This window comes from Melospiza melodia (assembly GCF_035770615.1).
Source record: "Melospiza melodia melodia isolate bMelMel2 chromosome 7 unlocalized genomic scaffold, bMelMel2.pri SUPER_7_unloc_1, whole genome shotgun sequence".
Classification (NCBI taxonomy): Eukaryota; Metazoa; Chordata; class Aves; order Passeriformes; family Passerellidae; genus Melospiza; species Melospiza melodia.
Genome location: NW_026948497.1, coordinates 4,406,396 through 4,422,872, shown reverse-complemented (window position 1 = coordinate 4,422,872; position 16,477 = coordinate 4,406,396). Strand labels below are relative to the sequence as shown.

General features: G+C 53.4%; 1 pseudogene; it reads right to left on the bottom strand.

Annotated features, from left to right (window-relative positions):
• Positions 1-274: 274 nt before the first annotated feature.
• LOC134432728 (zinc finger protein 850-like) overlaps positions 275-16,477 on the bottom strand; it is a 154,440-nt pseudogene continuing 138,237 nt past the window's right edge.

The window sequence follows — 16,477 nt, the reverse complement described above, 5'->3', positions numbered from 1 at the left end:
TCATAGACCCTCATGCATAACCATAAACTCATTTACCTATTTGAGGAACTATTTGACGTGGCCCATCCTTGGGGGTGTCTCCCCATTTCAGGAGCCTCCACTGGAATGGAAACTATATACCCCCTCCCTTTGATTAATAATAAAAGTAATAACAACATGATGATGATAATAATATTATTAATAATAATAACAACAACAACAACAAAAACAACAACAACAACAACAACAACAATAATAATAATAATAATAATAATAATAATAATAATAAATTGAAATTAGGGGCTCTCAGGAAAAGATATGGGAATAGAAATAACAGATCTTTATCAGGAAAAATTAAAAATACAAATGCAGTAGTACAAACAAAAAAACAACAGTGACAGAGTCAGAATTCTCCGGGAATCCAGTGAAAAAGGTCGATCCTCTTGGAATCCAGTGGGAAAAGGGCTGATCCCCTGGGAACCCAGTAGAAAAAGAGCTGATCCTTTGGGAATCCAGTGGGAAAAGCTTGATCCTCTAGGAATCCAGTGGAGAATGAGGCTGATCCTTTGCAATCCAGTGGGAAAAGGGCTGATCCTTTGGGAATCCATTTCTTACCAAACAAAGACAAGGCAAAGGCAGGGCCACGTAGTTTTTATAGGGCATCCCAAGGGTGGAGTTGGGGTTTGGGTCAGGGGAGGAGTTCTTAGCAACACAAGAAGGGTGAGATCAAATTCCTCCCTCTTAGCAACAGCACCACTCCACACAGAATGTGTCCCCAAATCCTAAATTCCCTCTAAAAAAACTGAGAAATTATGGAACTTCAGATCTATCTATTTGATCAATTTCCTTCATTTCACCCAGTTTTGCGAGCTTCTAAGGATGAAGGTGAAGCAGAGGAAAATTAACGCCAAAACAAAAGTAGAAGCAGCCAGGTGTGTTCCCAACATGGATCACAGGGAATGTGAGTGACCAGGGCTGTGCCCAAAGTGCCTCCTCCAGTGGGGGGTGGAGCTGGAGCAGCGCACGAAGCTCTGCCCGCACTCGGGGCACTCACAGAGCTTCCCTTACTGGTGCCTCCGTTGGTGTTTGGTGAAGTTAGAGCTGCTGGAGAAGCTCTTCCCACACTGGGGACACTCGTAGGGCCTCTCCCCAGTGTGGATGCGCCGGTGGGTGATGAGGGTGGAATTCTGCTTGAATCCCTTCCCGCAGTCGGGGCAGCGGAAGGGCCTCTCCTCTGTGTGAATCCGATAGTGCTGGAGGAGATAGGAGCTGTTCTGAAACCTCTTCCTGCATTTATCACACTCGTAGGGCCTCTCCCCTGTGTGGACGCGCCGGTGGTTGGTGAGATCGGAGTTCTGCTTGAATCCCTTCCCGCAGTCGGGGCATTGGAAGGGCTTCTCCTCTCTGTGAATTTCATAGTGCCGGAGGAGATGGGAGCTGGTCTTAAACCACTTCCCACACCTGGAACAATCATAGGACCTCTCCCCAGTGTGGATCCTCTGGTGCTGGATCAGGCTGAACCTCCGGCTGAAGTGCATCCCACACACGGAACACCTGTACGGCCTTTCTCCAGTGTGGGTCCTCTGGTGCATGATCAGGCTGGAGCTCTGGCTGAAGCTCTTCCCACACTCCCCACACTCATAGGGCTTCTCTCCAGTGTGGATCCGCTGGTGCCTGATCAGGTCGGAGTTCCACCTGAAGCTCTTCCCACACTCCACGCACGTGTGGGGCTTCTCCCCATCATGGAGCTGCTCATGGAGCACCAGCTCCGAGCCCTGGCTCCGTCTCCGGCCGCCTTCCCGGCCCAGGCTGGCTCTTTCCCCCTCAGATCCCCGCCAGCTGCGTTTGCAGCCCCTCCTCGTGCGGCATCTCTGGGGCTTTTCCTCCCCATTGGCTTCCTGCGCTGTGGAGCCGCTCAAAACGGCCTCTTCCACCAGGTTCTGCAGTGGGCATTTGTCCTCCCTGCTCTCCATGCTCAGCTCCTGCTCTGGGGGAGGAAGGACAAGGACAGGATGGGATTTGCCTCCGTGCCACAGGCAAGGGCAAGGAGATCCCCCAGGGCTGAGCTGCAGCCGGGGCCGTGCTGGGCTGGGAGATGGAGCAGCACAGAGGGGAAAGGGGCACTGACTTCCTCCTCACCTGCCTCAGTGTCCCGGGGCATCTTCCTCTTCCTCGCAGCCTCCCAGGCTTTGGCAATGGGAAATCCTGGTTTGGGGAAAACAAGGGATGAGCGCGTTTGTAGGAGTGTCGGGGGGTAGGACGGTCGGGACAGACGGAGACGAGAGATCTCTGCAGCCAGGTCGTGGAACTTGCGGTTTATTGCAAAGGGCCTGGGTGCAGGGCCCTGCTTGGAGCTGCCAGGCACAGCTCGGAGCAGGCTCGAGAGAAGAGAGGGGTAGAGAGGATGAGAGGGTAACAGAATAAGAGAGCAAAAGCGTAAGAGAGTAAGGTTCTCATTACAATACAATCCATCTTCTGTGTTGAATATTCTATTTCTCACCAACCAATCTAGTACCAGATGCAAATCCTACAGCATTTACATTCAGCCTGCAAAAATCATTACATCACCATACTGTGTTACATTTTAAACCCTAAAAACTCCTCTTTGGACCCCTTCTGCTGAGCCAGTAGGGTCTGCTCTGACCCTTGGATCTGTCTGCAAGCAGAGGGAATTGTTTCATTAAAAGGGGATTACCTTCAGTTGGGCCACACCATTGTTTTCCAGTTGTTCCCTAACTGAGGTATCTCAGAGCTTGCTTTCATTTCAATCTTCCTTATTCTTCCTATATTCCGAAAATCTTCTGCCAGACAATCATATTTATAAGGTATTCCTGTTTCATCTTCCCAAAAACACATATTGAGTTTGAAGGTCCCTCTGCCCGAGTCCATCTCTACAAGTCACCGGCCATCAGGGCTCCACAAAAACCTCCCAAACACAAAGATCCAGCCCTGAAAAAGCCTCCCAGGAGTTCCCCGTCCCTGGTCTCTCCCCTCTGGTGTTCGAGAGTTCCCTCCTGCCCCAGCTGCTGGGGGTCACGCTTGGTTTGGGGGTCCCCCTTCTCCTCCATGCCCGCCCTGCCCAGGCTGCTGGCAGTCCCAGCAATGCCAAAAGCTCCCCCCGCTTCGCTCTCTCCATTTTGGGATGCCGGGGCTTTTTGGTCTCCCAGGCTCCCTTCTCCCCTCATTCTCTGCTCTGGGCTGCAGCGGCTCCAAGGAGTCCCCCCCTGCCCCTCTCCAGGCTCTTGAGGCTCCCGCCAATGGCAGCGCTCCCCCCTCTCTGGGCTCCCCCCTTTGGGCTCCTGGGGGACACAGGGCTCTGCTCCTCTAGGCTGCCTCTGCCGGCAGCTGCCACCGCCACCCCCCGATGTCCCCCCAAGGGGCCTTTTCCGCTCAGCCTTGGACTGCTTCATTCTCCAAACATCCCCAAAAAACCCAGCCCAGGGACACCCAGGGATATCCGGGCCGAGCTCCCTCTCCCCGCTCACCGACGCAATGGGGGGGCAATGATCCCACAGGTGGGGGCTGCGAATTCAGGCAGGGATCGACAGCCTGGTTCCCTCAGCTCAGCCTCCATCTGCCTTTGTCCCTCCTCGTCCTCTTCCTCCCGCTCCTCCTTATCCGTTCACCCTACTCCTCTTCCTCTGTCTCGTCTCCATCTCCTTTTCCTCTTCCATCTCTCCTCCCCCTGCTCCTCCTCTCTAACCCTGCCTCCTCCTCCCGGCCCTTCCCTGCCCTTCCCTCCCTCCTCCTCCTCCCCCAGCAGCAGCCACACCCTCGGTGCCCCGTTCCGCAGCCCTCGCAGCCCGCGGCAGGAGCGGGGATGGAGCCGGGACAGGTCGGGATGGGCAGCGCGGGGCTCTCGGCTGCTCCCAGCCGCTGCGGGCGGGGGGAACCCAGCCCGGCCCAAAGGAGAGGCAAACTGGGCAAACTGGGGGCAGAGCACAAAGCTAAGGATGCAGCAGAAAATGGAGCTGAAAGAGTTATGTTAATGTTAACTCCAAATGAGGAAAAAATGGAAATTCCAAAGTTTAGGGAAGCCAAGAAAAAAGATTTAAACAAGACAGGAAGTGAACAAGATAAATCAGGGAAATAGAGACTTCTTGATGGAAGACAATTACTTAATAAACTGTGCTTACTAGGAAAAAAATAGAAGACATGCATCAGAAAACACACTGGGGTAATCAAGATTTGTGTGGTCATTTTTTAAGGAACTATGGGTGCACTGGGATTTTTCGAGTAGCAAAGCAAGTAACTGAAAGATGCTTAATTTCCCAAAGGATAAATAAAAACATGATGAGAAAAAAAACATTAGGAGTTTGCAAGTTAGCTGGTTGACCATTTCAAAGTATCCATGCAGAAGTTTAGATTTGTTAGGTTCTGGGTTTATTTGTTAAAAAAACCCATTTAATCTAGAAGAAAGAGAATATGCCATATGTTTAACAGGAGATTTTTGGAGAATAAAAATCTTTCAAGTATCAGAAATGCCCGAGACAAAACAAGAAAAGACAAAGGGAAATGAAAGGCAGAGGAACAAGGGGAAAATTCATAAAGAGAGTGGGATCCTCTGCAGGTCTTGCCCCCTCCGTTCGCGGCCCAGGCGCCTGTCCCGGGTCCCGGCTCGCTGCCCGCCTCAGCTCCGCCTGCCCCGGTTTCCATCCCAGGTGCGGCCTCACTGCCCAGGGCAGCTCCACCTGCCCCGGCGCTGTCGCTCAATTTGTGTGCCCTGCTCCCACTGCCTGGCCCGCGGCCGCTCTGCCGGCCATGCTGGGGAAGATGGGGGTTGCTCTGTCCTGCCGCCTGCTCCAAGGTCACCGTGCCCACCGCACCCAGGGGGGGTCCCAGCCATCCCATCCCCGGCTGCCCTGCCCGTGCCACATGCGCTGGGCACCGCCGCTGCTGCCGGGCTCTCCCACCTGCCTTTGCTCTGCCGGCAGCTGCCGGATCAGCCAACATCAGCCGTGTGGGGGCTACCCACGCTCCGCCTCGGGCTCCACGGGAAGATCCCCCTCTGCCAATTCCGGAAGCAGACCCTGCCCACACTCCCACAGAGCCTCGGCGGGATATCCTCCCCTGACCCCGTCCTGCTCTGAGTTACGGCCCCTTGGTAACCACAGCTCCAGCAGATCAGGGAAATTCTCTCTCTCCACAGGAAGCACCTTATCGAAACACTAGGAGCTCAGTTAAAAGGCAGCCCTCTCCAAATTCTTTCTCAAAACATGGGACAAAGGCTAGAGAAGGTAAAAAAGTGAAAGAGTTAGATGAAGGGATTGCTCTATTTCCGTTCAGAGCGGTTCCCATGGGAGGGATGCGCTGCCCCGCCCCGCAGGAGCCACCAGCGCACCTGCCGGCCGTGCACGGAACTGCACCCAAGGGGAAAGCGCCACAGCCCAAAGGCCAGGACTGGGTCCGGGCTCTGTTTGCTGTCAGTACCGCAGCTGTTGGTGTTTGTTTGCTTTATTATACACACTAGTAAAGAACTGGTATTCCTACTCCCATATCTTTGTCTGAGAGCCTCTTGATTTCACTAGTGTAGAAATTAAGACAGAGGGTGTTGTATTCTGCATTCAGAGAGAGGCTTTTTCTGCCTTCCTGAGCAGACACCTCTCTTGTAAAGCAAGACAAGCACCCACAGGCACTGAGGGGGCTGCAGGAGGGGCACAAGAAGGCCCTGCGGCACTTGGGCACAAAGGCACAGCAGGTGAATGCAAGAAGGGAGCAGCAAAAGGCCAAGCTGAAGGCAAAGGCCAGGGCACAGCTCCTACAGCCCCTGAGGGATCAACACCAGGGCCCAAGGGGGCCCCAGCACCCAGGGCACAGCTCGGCCACAAGCACCTGGCAGAGGCATTGCCCTCCTCGGCAGGGCAGAGCCCACCCAAACAGCCCCTGGCAAGGAACCAGGGCTCCAGCTGCAGGGCACAAGGACACTGCAAGCACAGACAGCAGCACCCTCAGGACCAGCAAGTTCACCCCTTGATGGACATGGATTGGCAGGGCTGTCACAGCTCCCATCACACCAGGGACCCTCCACACTGCAGCCCTTGAGAACATTCAGGGTGGGTCTGCATTGAGAGGAGGCATTTCCTGATGGACACAGGGGCCTCTCAATCCACTCTGAATCTTCCACATATGGGGGAGGAAAATGCTAAAGATATGTTTGATTAGTGAGGAGATAAGTGGGAAAGATGCGTGGTTTTATTCAGCCAGTATTGCTACATCTGGGGGAGGGATTTGAAATGCATGAATTTTTACTTGGTCCTAATTGTTATCATGATTCACTGGGAAGAGATTTGATCACTAAACTTGGAACACAAATTAATATTATAAAAGGTGATGCAGAGGCCAGTTCTATTGTACCTCTGTGTCAAATGTCTGGCCAGGCCTATGTTGAAGTGAACCCTGAAGTTCTGGCAGCCCCAGGGAAAGAGGGAAAATTAGATATGGAGCCTCTCCAAAGTACTCTGAAGCAACCAGGACAAGTGGCATCTAAAAGCAACACCCTGTTCCAGGGGAGGGAAGGAAGGGGAATCAGACACAGCACAGGTCACCACCCCATGCTCAGCTCAACCCACGCAGCTGTGGGTGCTTGTGAGAGCCTGGCACTGAAATGCCCTGAGCAGGAAGGCTTCAATATCTTCTGCTGACACCATGGCACCTAACAGGGGGGCAAAAGCAATTCTCACTGCTTCAGCAACCACTGGAGCAGATATCAAGGGATATTCTCTCACAGGAAGCTGGGCTAGCACTGAGCCTGCCCTGGCACTTTGCTGCTGCCAACACCCAGCCAGGACATCGGCTCCTGCCTAAGGAGTGCAAAGCAGCACCACTGGTGGCCAAGGGGCCCATGCCAAGTGTCCCTGAGAAACAGCCGCCAGCACAGCTCAACACGGGGGGACCCCTCAGCCTGGCCTCAAGGGCTCTGAAGCCCCGGAGATTTGCACTTCCCGCCTGCAGCAGCAGGATGGGAGGCCGCCCCTGAGCCTGCCCTGAAGGCAACACAGCAGCAGCCAGGGCTCCACAGCGGGCCAAGCCCCTGCGCCTGCCCACAGATCCTCGCCTGGAATCCTCTGCAATCCTGGCCACCCTCCTCTGCCATCTCCAGCCACTGAGCTCTGGGGCTCACTGACACCCACACTCTGGGCTGCCTGCCATTGCACTGCTGCAAAATGTACCAAGTTTGGTTCTTTTAGATCTTATTTCTCTGCTCAGGCTTGGTTTTCTTTGCCTTTGGGAAAGGGATTTTAAAGGTTTTACTTAAGGGGTATTACACCACTCAACAGAGATGAGTTCAACACCTCAACAGATTGGGAACAGTCCAAAAGATACCTACAGAGATAACGACCAGCAACAAAACTAGAAGAGATTTAAAGGTCACGCTTTAACTCATAAACAGTCAACAGAATACTGTTTAAAAACAAGAAAAAAAAAAAGGCATCAAAAAAAAAGGCAAGGGAAGGTGGGTGGGAAAGGAACAGGGGAGTCATTAGATTACTGCCTGGGAAAGATCCTTTGGTTCTAGTCAGGCTGGAGAGGAGCTTTAGAAATGCAAATGAACATTGCTGGGCAAAGTGTGGACAATGTACCTGGGTCTCTTGCCCGGGGCAGGAATTGGGCTGATTCCCTCTGCCCCTCACCCCAAGCTCTGCCTGCTGGCACTGATGGAATTTGCACAGCTCAAGGCAGAGCCCAGGGGGAGGATATCTGACCCTGCAACACAAACGGGTGAAGCTGCAAAGGGAAACAGCAAAAGGAGAATGTTGGGAAAACTTCACTATAAATAAATGGGGGGAATCATCCCTCTGCCCACACCAACATGTGCTGTCACTGTCTGTGTTACGTAGGGTATATTAGAGCACTGGGTGTTTTTTGCTACCAAATATTCAGGGAAATCAGTTGGGAATCCAAGGATTTAATGATTTAATTAGAGAAAAGCAGTCAATTGATGCAGCCCTGGCTGGAGAGAGTGGCCAAAAATGGGGAAAAGATGAACGGCCAGCAGAACAAATCCTACAACACCATGGACCAGCCCCTGGGAACTCGAACCAATTAATATCAGGAGCCACAGAACCCATTTCTCATTTCAATGGATTAGATTACAAGCTGTCCTGGCAATAATAACCAACCAGACAGCTCCAGCTCCTGACCCTCCTGCTGAGCAATCCACTGAAATGAGGAACACAACACTTAACCATGGGATGGGATCAGATTATCTGTCAGCAGAAAAAGGAAGAGGTTGTGGAAAATTAAATGACTCAAACTGCTGCTGGCAAACAGATGACAAAGGAAAAGGGGAGGAAAAAAAAATAAAAAACAAACAACGGAAAAAAAAAAACCAGCTTATGAACCAGTGCAAACGTGAAAAGCATGGGAATGGCACACGGTTCTGTGGTTCCCTGGCAGACCAAGGGTTAAACGAATGCTATTTGTCCTCTGATGAGCTACAGCAACTCACACCTTTTTACCATGCTCCACACCTTGAGAGAGCAGCTCATTCAGCAGCAGAGCGAGGGGATGCAGGTGGCAGCCAGGCCTCCTGATCCAGAAACGGCAACAGAAGGACAGGGAATGAGAGCACTGAGAATAATGCCAAATCCAAAGAGGACCCAGGAAGAAAAAACAGTGTCAATGAGTGAGTCTGCCTGGAGATAGGGCCAGGGACTTGTAGATATGGAAGTAATGGGAGAAACCATCAGTTTTAGAAAATGTTAGAAATTGACACAGAAAGCTCCACAAAGTGCCACTGAATTCCTAAACTTTCAGAAGAACAAAGACTTAACAGAGCCATGAATGTGGGCTGTTATACAAAAGTGAGGATGCACATTAACGAGGACAAGCAGTTGGCAGATGGGGAGATCTGAACCTTCCAAGCACCTCAGCCAGTGGGCAAAGGGAGAGGGAGATGAGGCCAGCAAAATGAGGATACAGAGGAGGCTGCGAACCACAACAATGGCAGAGAGCGCACGGCAAATGCCCCACGGCCTCTCCCTCTGCTCAGCAATAAAGTCACTTTTACAGGACTCCTCTGTCTCCTCTGGGCACAGAAACCCCCGGCCACGGCAATTTCCCCGCACAGCCCCGGGCACGGGGCAGCCCCCTCTGTCCCAGCCACAGCAACCGCGCCGAGCCAGCGCAGCTCCGGCTGCGGCTCCTGCCGAGGCAGCGGCCGCAAGGAGACCGCGGGCAGCCGCTCCCGCAGCGCCCTCACGCCAGCGGCAACACGGGCTGGACACGGCATAACGAACCCGCCCGAGCCCCCTGCCGCCCCCGAGGCCCGCAGCCAGCCCCGAGACCCCGCACAACCCAGCGCGGCTCCCACCTGCGCTGCGGCCGCCTCCGAGCTCCGCCGCCGCCTCACCGCGCTCCGGCCGCTGCCGCCGCTCACGGGCCCGCACACGCTCCGACAATGGCGCCGCTGCCCAGCCACGGCCGCCCTCAGCCCGCCACCGGGGCCCGGCTCCGCCCCGCTCCCACCAATCAGCGCGCCACAACCACGACTGACGGCACCATCGCCCAATCCCAGCCAGGGGCGGGCTCTGCACACGGCACAGCCCCGCCCCGCGCTCTCAGGGCGCCCCGGGCTGCGTGAGGGCAGAGCCGGAGCTGAGGAGCAGCCCTGGAACGGGCCCGGGCCCGAGGGGGATTGAGCTGAAAACACAAACAAACTTCTCCGCACCTCCCGCCACGGCTTTCCCGGCACTGCGGCTCCGGTGGCTCCGGCTCAGCGGGAAGCCCTGGAGCCTCACTTCTCCTGTCCTAATTAGGAGCATCAGTGCATCGCTTTGATTTCCCCCAAAAAGGGAAAACCGCCCCAAACCCCTGTGTATAAGTCGGGGAGGGGAGAGATTTCTGACAGAAAACCTCAAAATCTCAGAGCAGGATAATGAGAAGTAAGTGAAGAGCCTTAAATGCAGCTTTCCCCCACGCCTCCCTCCTTCCAGCTCCACCTCCTACCCCGGCAGTGCCGCAGACAGGGAATGGGGCCGGGCTCAGTTCATGCCCCCGGGGCTTCTCCCTCTGCTCAGGGACAGGAGTCGTTCCCCTGCTGCACCCTGGGCTCTCTCCCACCGGAACTTCTCCAGGAACTTCTCCAAGCTGAGTCCATCCCACGGGGCACAGCCCCCTCCAAGTGCTGCAGCGTGGGTCACTGTGCCCCGGGGTCGGTCCTGCCAGGACAGGCTGCTCCAGCGGGGCCCTCTGGCCGCGGGGTCACAGCCTCCTCTCAGGCATCGCCGTGCTCCAGCGTGGCTGCTCCGGGGGCTGCAGGGGGATCTCTGCTTCCCCAGGGATCTCTGCATCCAGCACCGCCGGTTTTGGAGGCACCAGGAATAGGCTGAGCTCCGCCTGAAGCTCTTCTCACATTCCCCACATCCTTCCCCGCACAGGAAGGGTTTTACCTCCTCACAGCTCCCCAGGTTACGTTTGCAGCCCCTCCTCGTGTGGGATCTCTAGGGCTTTTCCTCCCCGTTGGATTCCTGTACCATGGAGCCGTTCCAAATGGCCTCTTCCATGAGGTTCTGTGGCAGGGATTTGTTCTCCCTGGTCTCTGTCCGCAGCTCAGTGCCTGGGGGACGAAGGACAAGGAGAGGGAGAGACAGGGAGAAAGGAAAAGGAAAAGGCAGGAGGAGAGGAAGGAACAAGAAGGAACAAGGGAGAAGGAGATGGGAGAGGAACATGGATGGATGAAGGACAGAATGAGAAGAAGAACGAGGGCGGACAAGAAGCAGATGGGATTTGCCTCCATGCCAGAGGGAAGGGGAAGGAGATCCCCCCAGTCCATCCTTGGCAGGATGGCGTTGGCAGTGAGGCTGTCCTGCAGCGATGCTGGGCTGGGAGATGGAGCAGCAGAGAGGGGAAAGGGGCAGTGATTCCTCCTGCCCTGCCTGGCTGTCCCAGCCTGGAGCGTCCTGGCGCTGCCGAGGCCCTTGGAGCGTCCGGCACTCCGGAGCCCGAAGCTCACGGCTGCTTTATAAAGCTGACAAAGTCGGCAGGATGGGTCTGGGTATGATCTGCAGCAAACTGGGTTTATTGGTACAGGAGCAGGGCACAGAGCTGAGCAGGGCCCAGGGACAAAGACAGGGTGCAAGCTGAGGGCACAGGGGGTTTTTATATGGGGTAGTGAGGGTGGAGCTGAGGGTCAGGGTCCAATGGATATGGGGGAAAATGGGGCAAAGGAGGGGTTAAGGGTCGGGTCAGGTCAGGTAATGGGGAATCAGGGGCAGAGGAATGCAGTAAATTAGAGCCAATGGAGGGACAGAGAGGGAGAACATTCTAGAGACTAACCAGAGGTAGGTAACAGGGGTTTAACTAGGGTAATTAGGCCAATGGGCCAATGGGGCAACATAACTTTCCATAAATCAGCATGTGCCTGCAAAGATGTATGGGAGAAGCAAGCTTTTTACCATAACCTTGAAATCTATTCTTCTTATTGGGGACCAGTCCCCCACGGGTGGGAGATTGAGACTCCCATGGGCCTCCACACCAGTGCATCTTCCTTTTCCTTGCAGCCTCCTTCTCCTCCATCCAGACAAAGTTTAGGATTGACAAATCCTGGTTTTGGGGGAAGAACAAGGGGTGAGCACCTTGGGTTTGTGAGAAATGAGCTTCACTCTTTAGAATTTTTCTAAGTTTAATAAGGAATAATAAGGGACAAATCAGTAACAGCACTGGGTGCTCGGCGATGGCCAGAGGCACACTGGTTAACCACAGCAACTCTTCTTGTCTGGTTTTTCCATTGTATTGTTCAAATACATATTCATAATGGTTATACATATTCAAACATTTCTTTGAACACGTTTACATGCTCCAGGAATTCTTTAGGTTGTTTTGACCCCCCACTCGCCTTTTTAGAGCACGTGCAGGAATCGTGGATTGCTGTTTTGAGGGTTGTGTGTCACTCCCTCACAAGGGCCCCTGTTCTGTGGTTTCAGCAGGTGACAGTTATTGACAGTGGAAGGGTCAGTGGCAGGGCTCCTCATCACATCCCTTCTTTAAATGTTATCTGACCATGCAGACGGTTTTAGTTACTTCTACAAGTACTTGAAGGAACATTATCTATTTCACAAACATCTCTGAAGTGTTATTGTCAGTTATTTATAAAAATAAAAATAAAAGCATTACTTATTATTTCACAACTACAGCTACTTCTGCAAAAGTTAACATTCTAATGCACAACACATGACATCCACTTTAATATTTTGCAACATATCCAAAACTATAATTTATGTTTTTCATGCTGTCCACAAACTAAAATATCATCCATAAATGATGTTCTGAGGATATAAGCTACACAGGGGCCAGGGCATTGACCACAAAAAGCTGGCAAATTATACTATAGCAAAAGCAGTTAAAAGTGATTACAAACTGCACTCTATCAAAATCAGTGTGGTTAAGAATAGATTGCAGAAGTCAATACATAATAGCAAAAGCCAACACTACCCAGTTATTTATAACAATCCCAGGGCAGGTTTTTCCCTTGCATGGAGCACTTGGGCCTTCCCCGGGCCCCTTCTGCCCTCGTGCAGAGCCGGTGGCATTTTCCAGCACACCCAGTTTGTAACCAAGAGCCGGGTGCAGGCGAGAAGGCTCCAAGCGCCTCCTTCCAGGCTGACTCTGCAGGGGCCGAGGCTGCTCTGGGCTCTGCCAGGGCTCTGCTGGGGCTCAGCTCTGGGCCAGGCTGGGCCCGCTCTCCCCTCACATTGCTCCGGGCAGCTGAGGCACAGCGGGAGGAGGAAGGGACACGGCAAGGCAGTTGAGGGTTAAGAGAGTTTTTATTCAAACAACTGCCATAACAAACAGGCTGTCCTAACTACCATAACCAACTACAGTGCTAACTACCATAACGAACTACCAGTGCTAACTACCATAACTAACTAGTTGTCCTTACTTCTGTAACTGAAAGCTGTCCTCAAGGGCTTCATCTCCTCCGCTGCTCCCTCAGTTGCTCCGCTGCAGTGATCAGAGGGGTCAGGCTGGAGAGAGGCTTGGCTGATGATAAAAATGGGTGCTGCCAAAAGGATAAAAAGGAAAGAAATGAACTGTTACTTTCCAGAGTCAAGTTCCTCACAGGCTCTGTTGCAACAGGACAAAGGGAAATGGTTTGAAACTCAGGAGAGGGAAGCAGGCTCAGATTAGATCTAAGGAAGAATTTTTTAACCAGGAGAGTGGGGAAACACTGACAGAAGGTGCCCAGAGATGTGGGAGGTGCCTCCTCCCTGGAAACATCCAAGCTCAGGTCAGGCAGGGCTCTGGGCCCCCTGACCTGCTTGAAGATTTTATGAATAAGAAGCTGGACTAGGCCAATATTCAAGCAGCGATCAATTTATTATTTAATATGGTAAAATATGAGCAATACAGTGCGGAAAATTTTCCCTTCAACTGCACACCGATAATTGATGGTTACAGGTATTTATAGGGGTACTCATCAGTTTTTTCCAGCAGTTTCTATTTCCAATCTTTTACTCATCAGCAATTTTTATTCCAAATTATTACATCACAATTCTATACACTATTGTGATTTTAATTTCTCCGGATGTATCTCAAAGGAGTATCCCCAGATGGTGATGGTCCAGTTTCCGAAAGAAGAAAGACAACTCCCATCTGGTGGGCTCCAGCTCCCCTGATGTGTGTCCACCCTTTAATTGCAGAGACTATAAATCTCATAGTGACATCCAGCTTTCCTTTGGTCAAGACCATAAACCCTTGAGGTGATACTCATGTTCCTTTCTCAAGCTGTTTTTCTCTGCTTCAATAAGGCTTGAGATAGGCATATTTCCTTTATATATATTCCAAAGCTATAGTTTCAAGGATACAAGTAATATTCTAAAATTTTACTTCAAAAGGTTATTATTGCAGAGCTTTTTATGGATTAAATGCAATCAAAAAGCAACATCTTTAACATCCTAATTCCAATGCTCCTAAATCAACTAGGGTTACTTGCAAACAAAAGATAGGTTCAAAGGCCTTTTTCCATGCTTTATTTTCCTATGTTATTAATGGAATTCACAGCTCTCCCATTGTCCGGGTGCACACATTTCACATTCACAGATACACACATCGCCTGCTTGTACCTGAGACGAAACACAGCTTTGCATCTCACAAGATGTCCCTGCTCGCTGTGGGGCACCAGGCCCAGATGAGCTCCAAAGGAGCCTGCCAAGCCACAGCAGGCGAGGATTCTGCTTGCTCTGTGTGTGGAACGCAGCCAGACTGGAGACTGTCGGAGGGGGCCCCACAAGAAAACCCCTCCCTGGCGCTGCTGCTTCCCCTGCAGCCCCTGGCCCTCAGCTGCAGCAGCTCCTGGGCAGCCCAGCGCCGCTCCTCGTCCGGCTCCGGGCTGCACTCGAGGCAGTCCCGCAGCAGAGCCGACAGGCGCCGGGGCTCCCTCCTGCAGCTGCGGGGTCCCGTTCTGCCGGATCAGAGCGCGAGCCTGCAGGGAAAGCAAACTCAGCGCTCTGCCAGCTCCCTTCACACCCACACGGGCTCACATCCACCCCGGGCCTCAGCCCCAGCTCCAGGGGCACTTTCCTCCCTGCCACAGATGCTGCTCAGAGCTCATTTTGCTATGCCAGCCAAAAACCCCAAACCCTGGGGCTGCCACAGCCACTGCAACATCCAAATGATCTCACGTTGAGAGCCAGTTTCATTGGTTGGCTTTGTTAGTAGGAACCTCCATCAGAAATAGCCCATTTTGCTTCTGCAAATATGGACACCAGCTTTACAGGCCATTTTCCAGAGTCAGTGTGGTTTGCCTGTGTTATTTCAGAGGATTCTTACATCAGGTGCATCTCTGCAGTGCCACTGACACTCAAGTAAATGCATTCCTGATGCAGCATCCCAGAAACTGCTAGGCAAGAAACAGGAGGTTTGTCACCATGAATGATGATGACCCTGTCACCTCCCTGAGCCAAGCCCTGGCTGCCTGCATGAGCACGCCCTGGATCTCCCGGAACCGTGTGACAATGGTGGCCAGCAAGTGGCAGGGGTTGGTGACTGCACTTGTGGACAGCTGGGCCGAGCTGGCCAGGAAGGCCTCTGAGCTCCGCAACACCTGGAGGGAGGTGGCTGCTGAGGCGTTCACCACCTGGGCCAGGGAGCTGCAGAACACGGCTGCCCATGATGGGACAGTTCAGGAAAACATGGTGGAGCTGGGTCAGGCCCTGGGCAGGGAGGAGGGGGCCGAGGTGGTGGCCGGGCATGAAGCCCAGGTGAGGAGAGAGGCCAGGGTGGCTGCCAGCGAGGCAACAAGGGCCACCATGGTGAGACAGCGGGTGGAGGTGGCCCTGGGGCTGCTGGAGCACTTGGTGGCCGCGTGTGACGAAGCCACCGCGTTCCCCCGGGAGCTGTGGCGCCTGCTCAGAACATCAATGCCACCCTAGAGGGGACAAATGAGGCATCCCCTGATGTCCCTGAGGACTTTGTGGCCAAGGTGGCGGTGGCCGAGCAGCTGTGGGAGGCCAAGATGCACCTGGTCAAGGATCACCTGCTGGGGGCAGTTGATGACATCATCAAAGTCTATTTCACCTGTGGTCCTGCCTGCCCCAGTGCCTGTGGGGTGGCCGAGCGGTGCCAAAGAGCCATCGAGGACATCCCGAGGCTCCTTCGACCCCCAGAGTGTCTCCAGAGCATCCCCAGTGTGTCCCCAGTGAGCGTGGAGCTCCAAGAGGTGCGATGGGGCGAGGGGAGAGGGGGACAAAGGGGACACTGGGGGTGAGGGGCAGTGGAGAATGGGGGGAGATGGGGAATGTGGTGGGAGGGGACAGGGGGTCGCAAAGGGGACAGGAGGCAGTGGCAGGAAGGGGAGAGGTGAAATGGTGTGGGGGCAGGGGGGGATGGGGGTGACACAGGGGGATGGGGACATGAGGGCTGGCAGAAGGGACAGCAGAGGCTGGCAGAGGCTACGAGTGTGGTGACAGGGCCTGGCAGCAGGGACAGCAGGGAGGGTGGCAGGGGGTGGCTGAGGTGATGAGGGGGTGACAAAGGGACAGAGAGGACAGCAGAGCCCTCCAGGGAAGGGACAAATGGGATCCCAGGAGGGCACAGGGGCCACACAAGAGGCCACATGTGCCACCAGGTCCCTGACACCTCCCCTGTCCCCTCCCCAGCTGCTGGAGGCTGATGCCGAATTTTGCCCCAAAAGGCGAGAATAACTGCTTAAGAGACTCAGCCTAGGTCAAATAAGCAGGAGGTATTTTATTGCGACGCATCGGAGAAATCACAAAATGGATTTCTGAGTTTCCCGTAACAAAGGCAGGCCTTTTATACAGTTTTTGAATATAGGATTACATCAGATCATATACATAATCATATCTTTGCATGAATATTCATATGGGGCGTGGTGTAGGCGGAGTGTGGGCGGGGACACCTCTTTTGAGGATCATCTTGGTGCTCGTTCCGGTTGCCTTCATCATGGGCTGGGGTCTCCTGATGAGTCTTCTTCCTTAAACTTTTGAACTTCTTTCCTAATTTGGCCAATTCCCGGTGTGCTTGGCTTGGTCCCTATGGC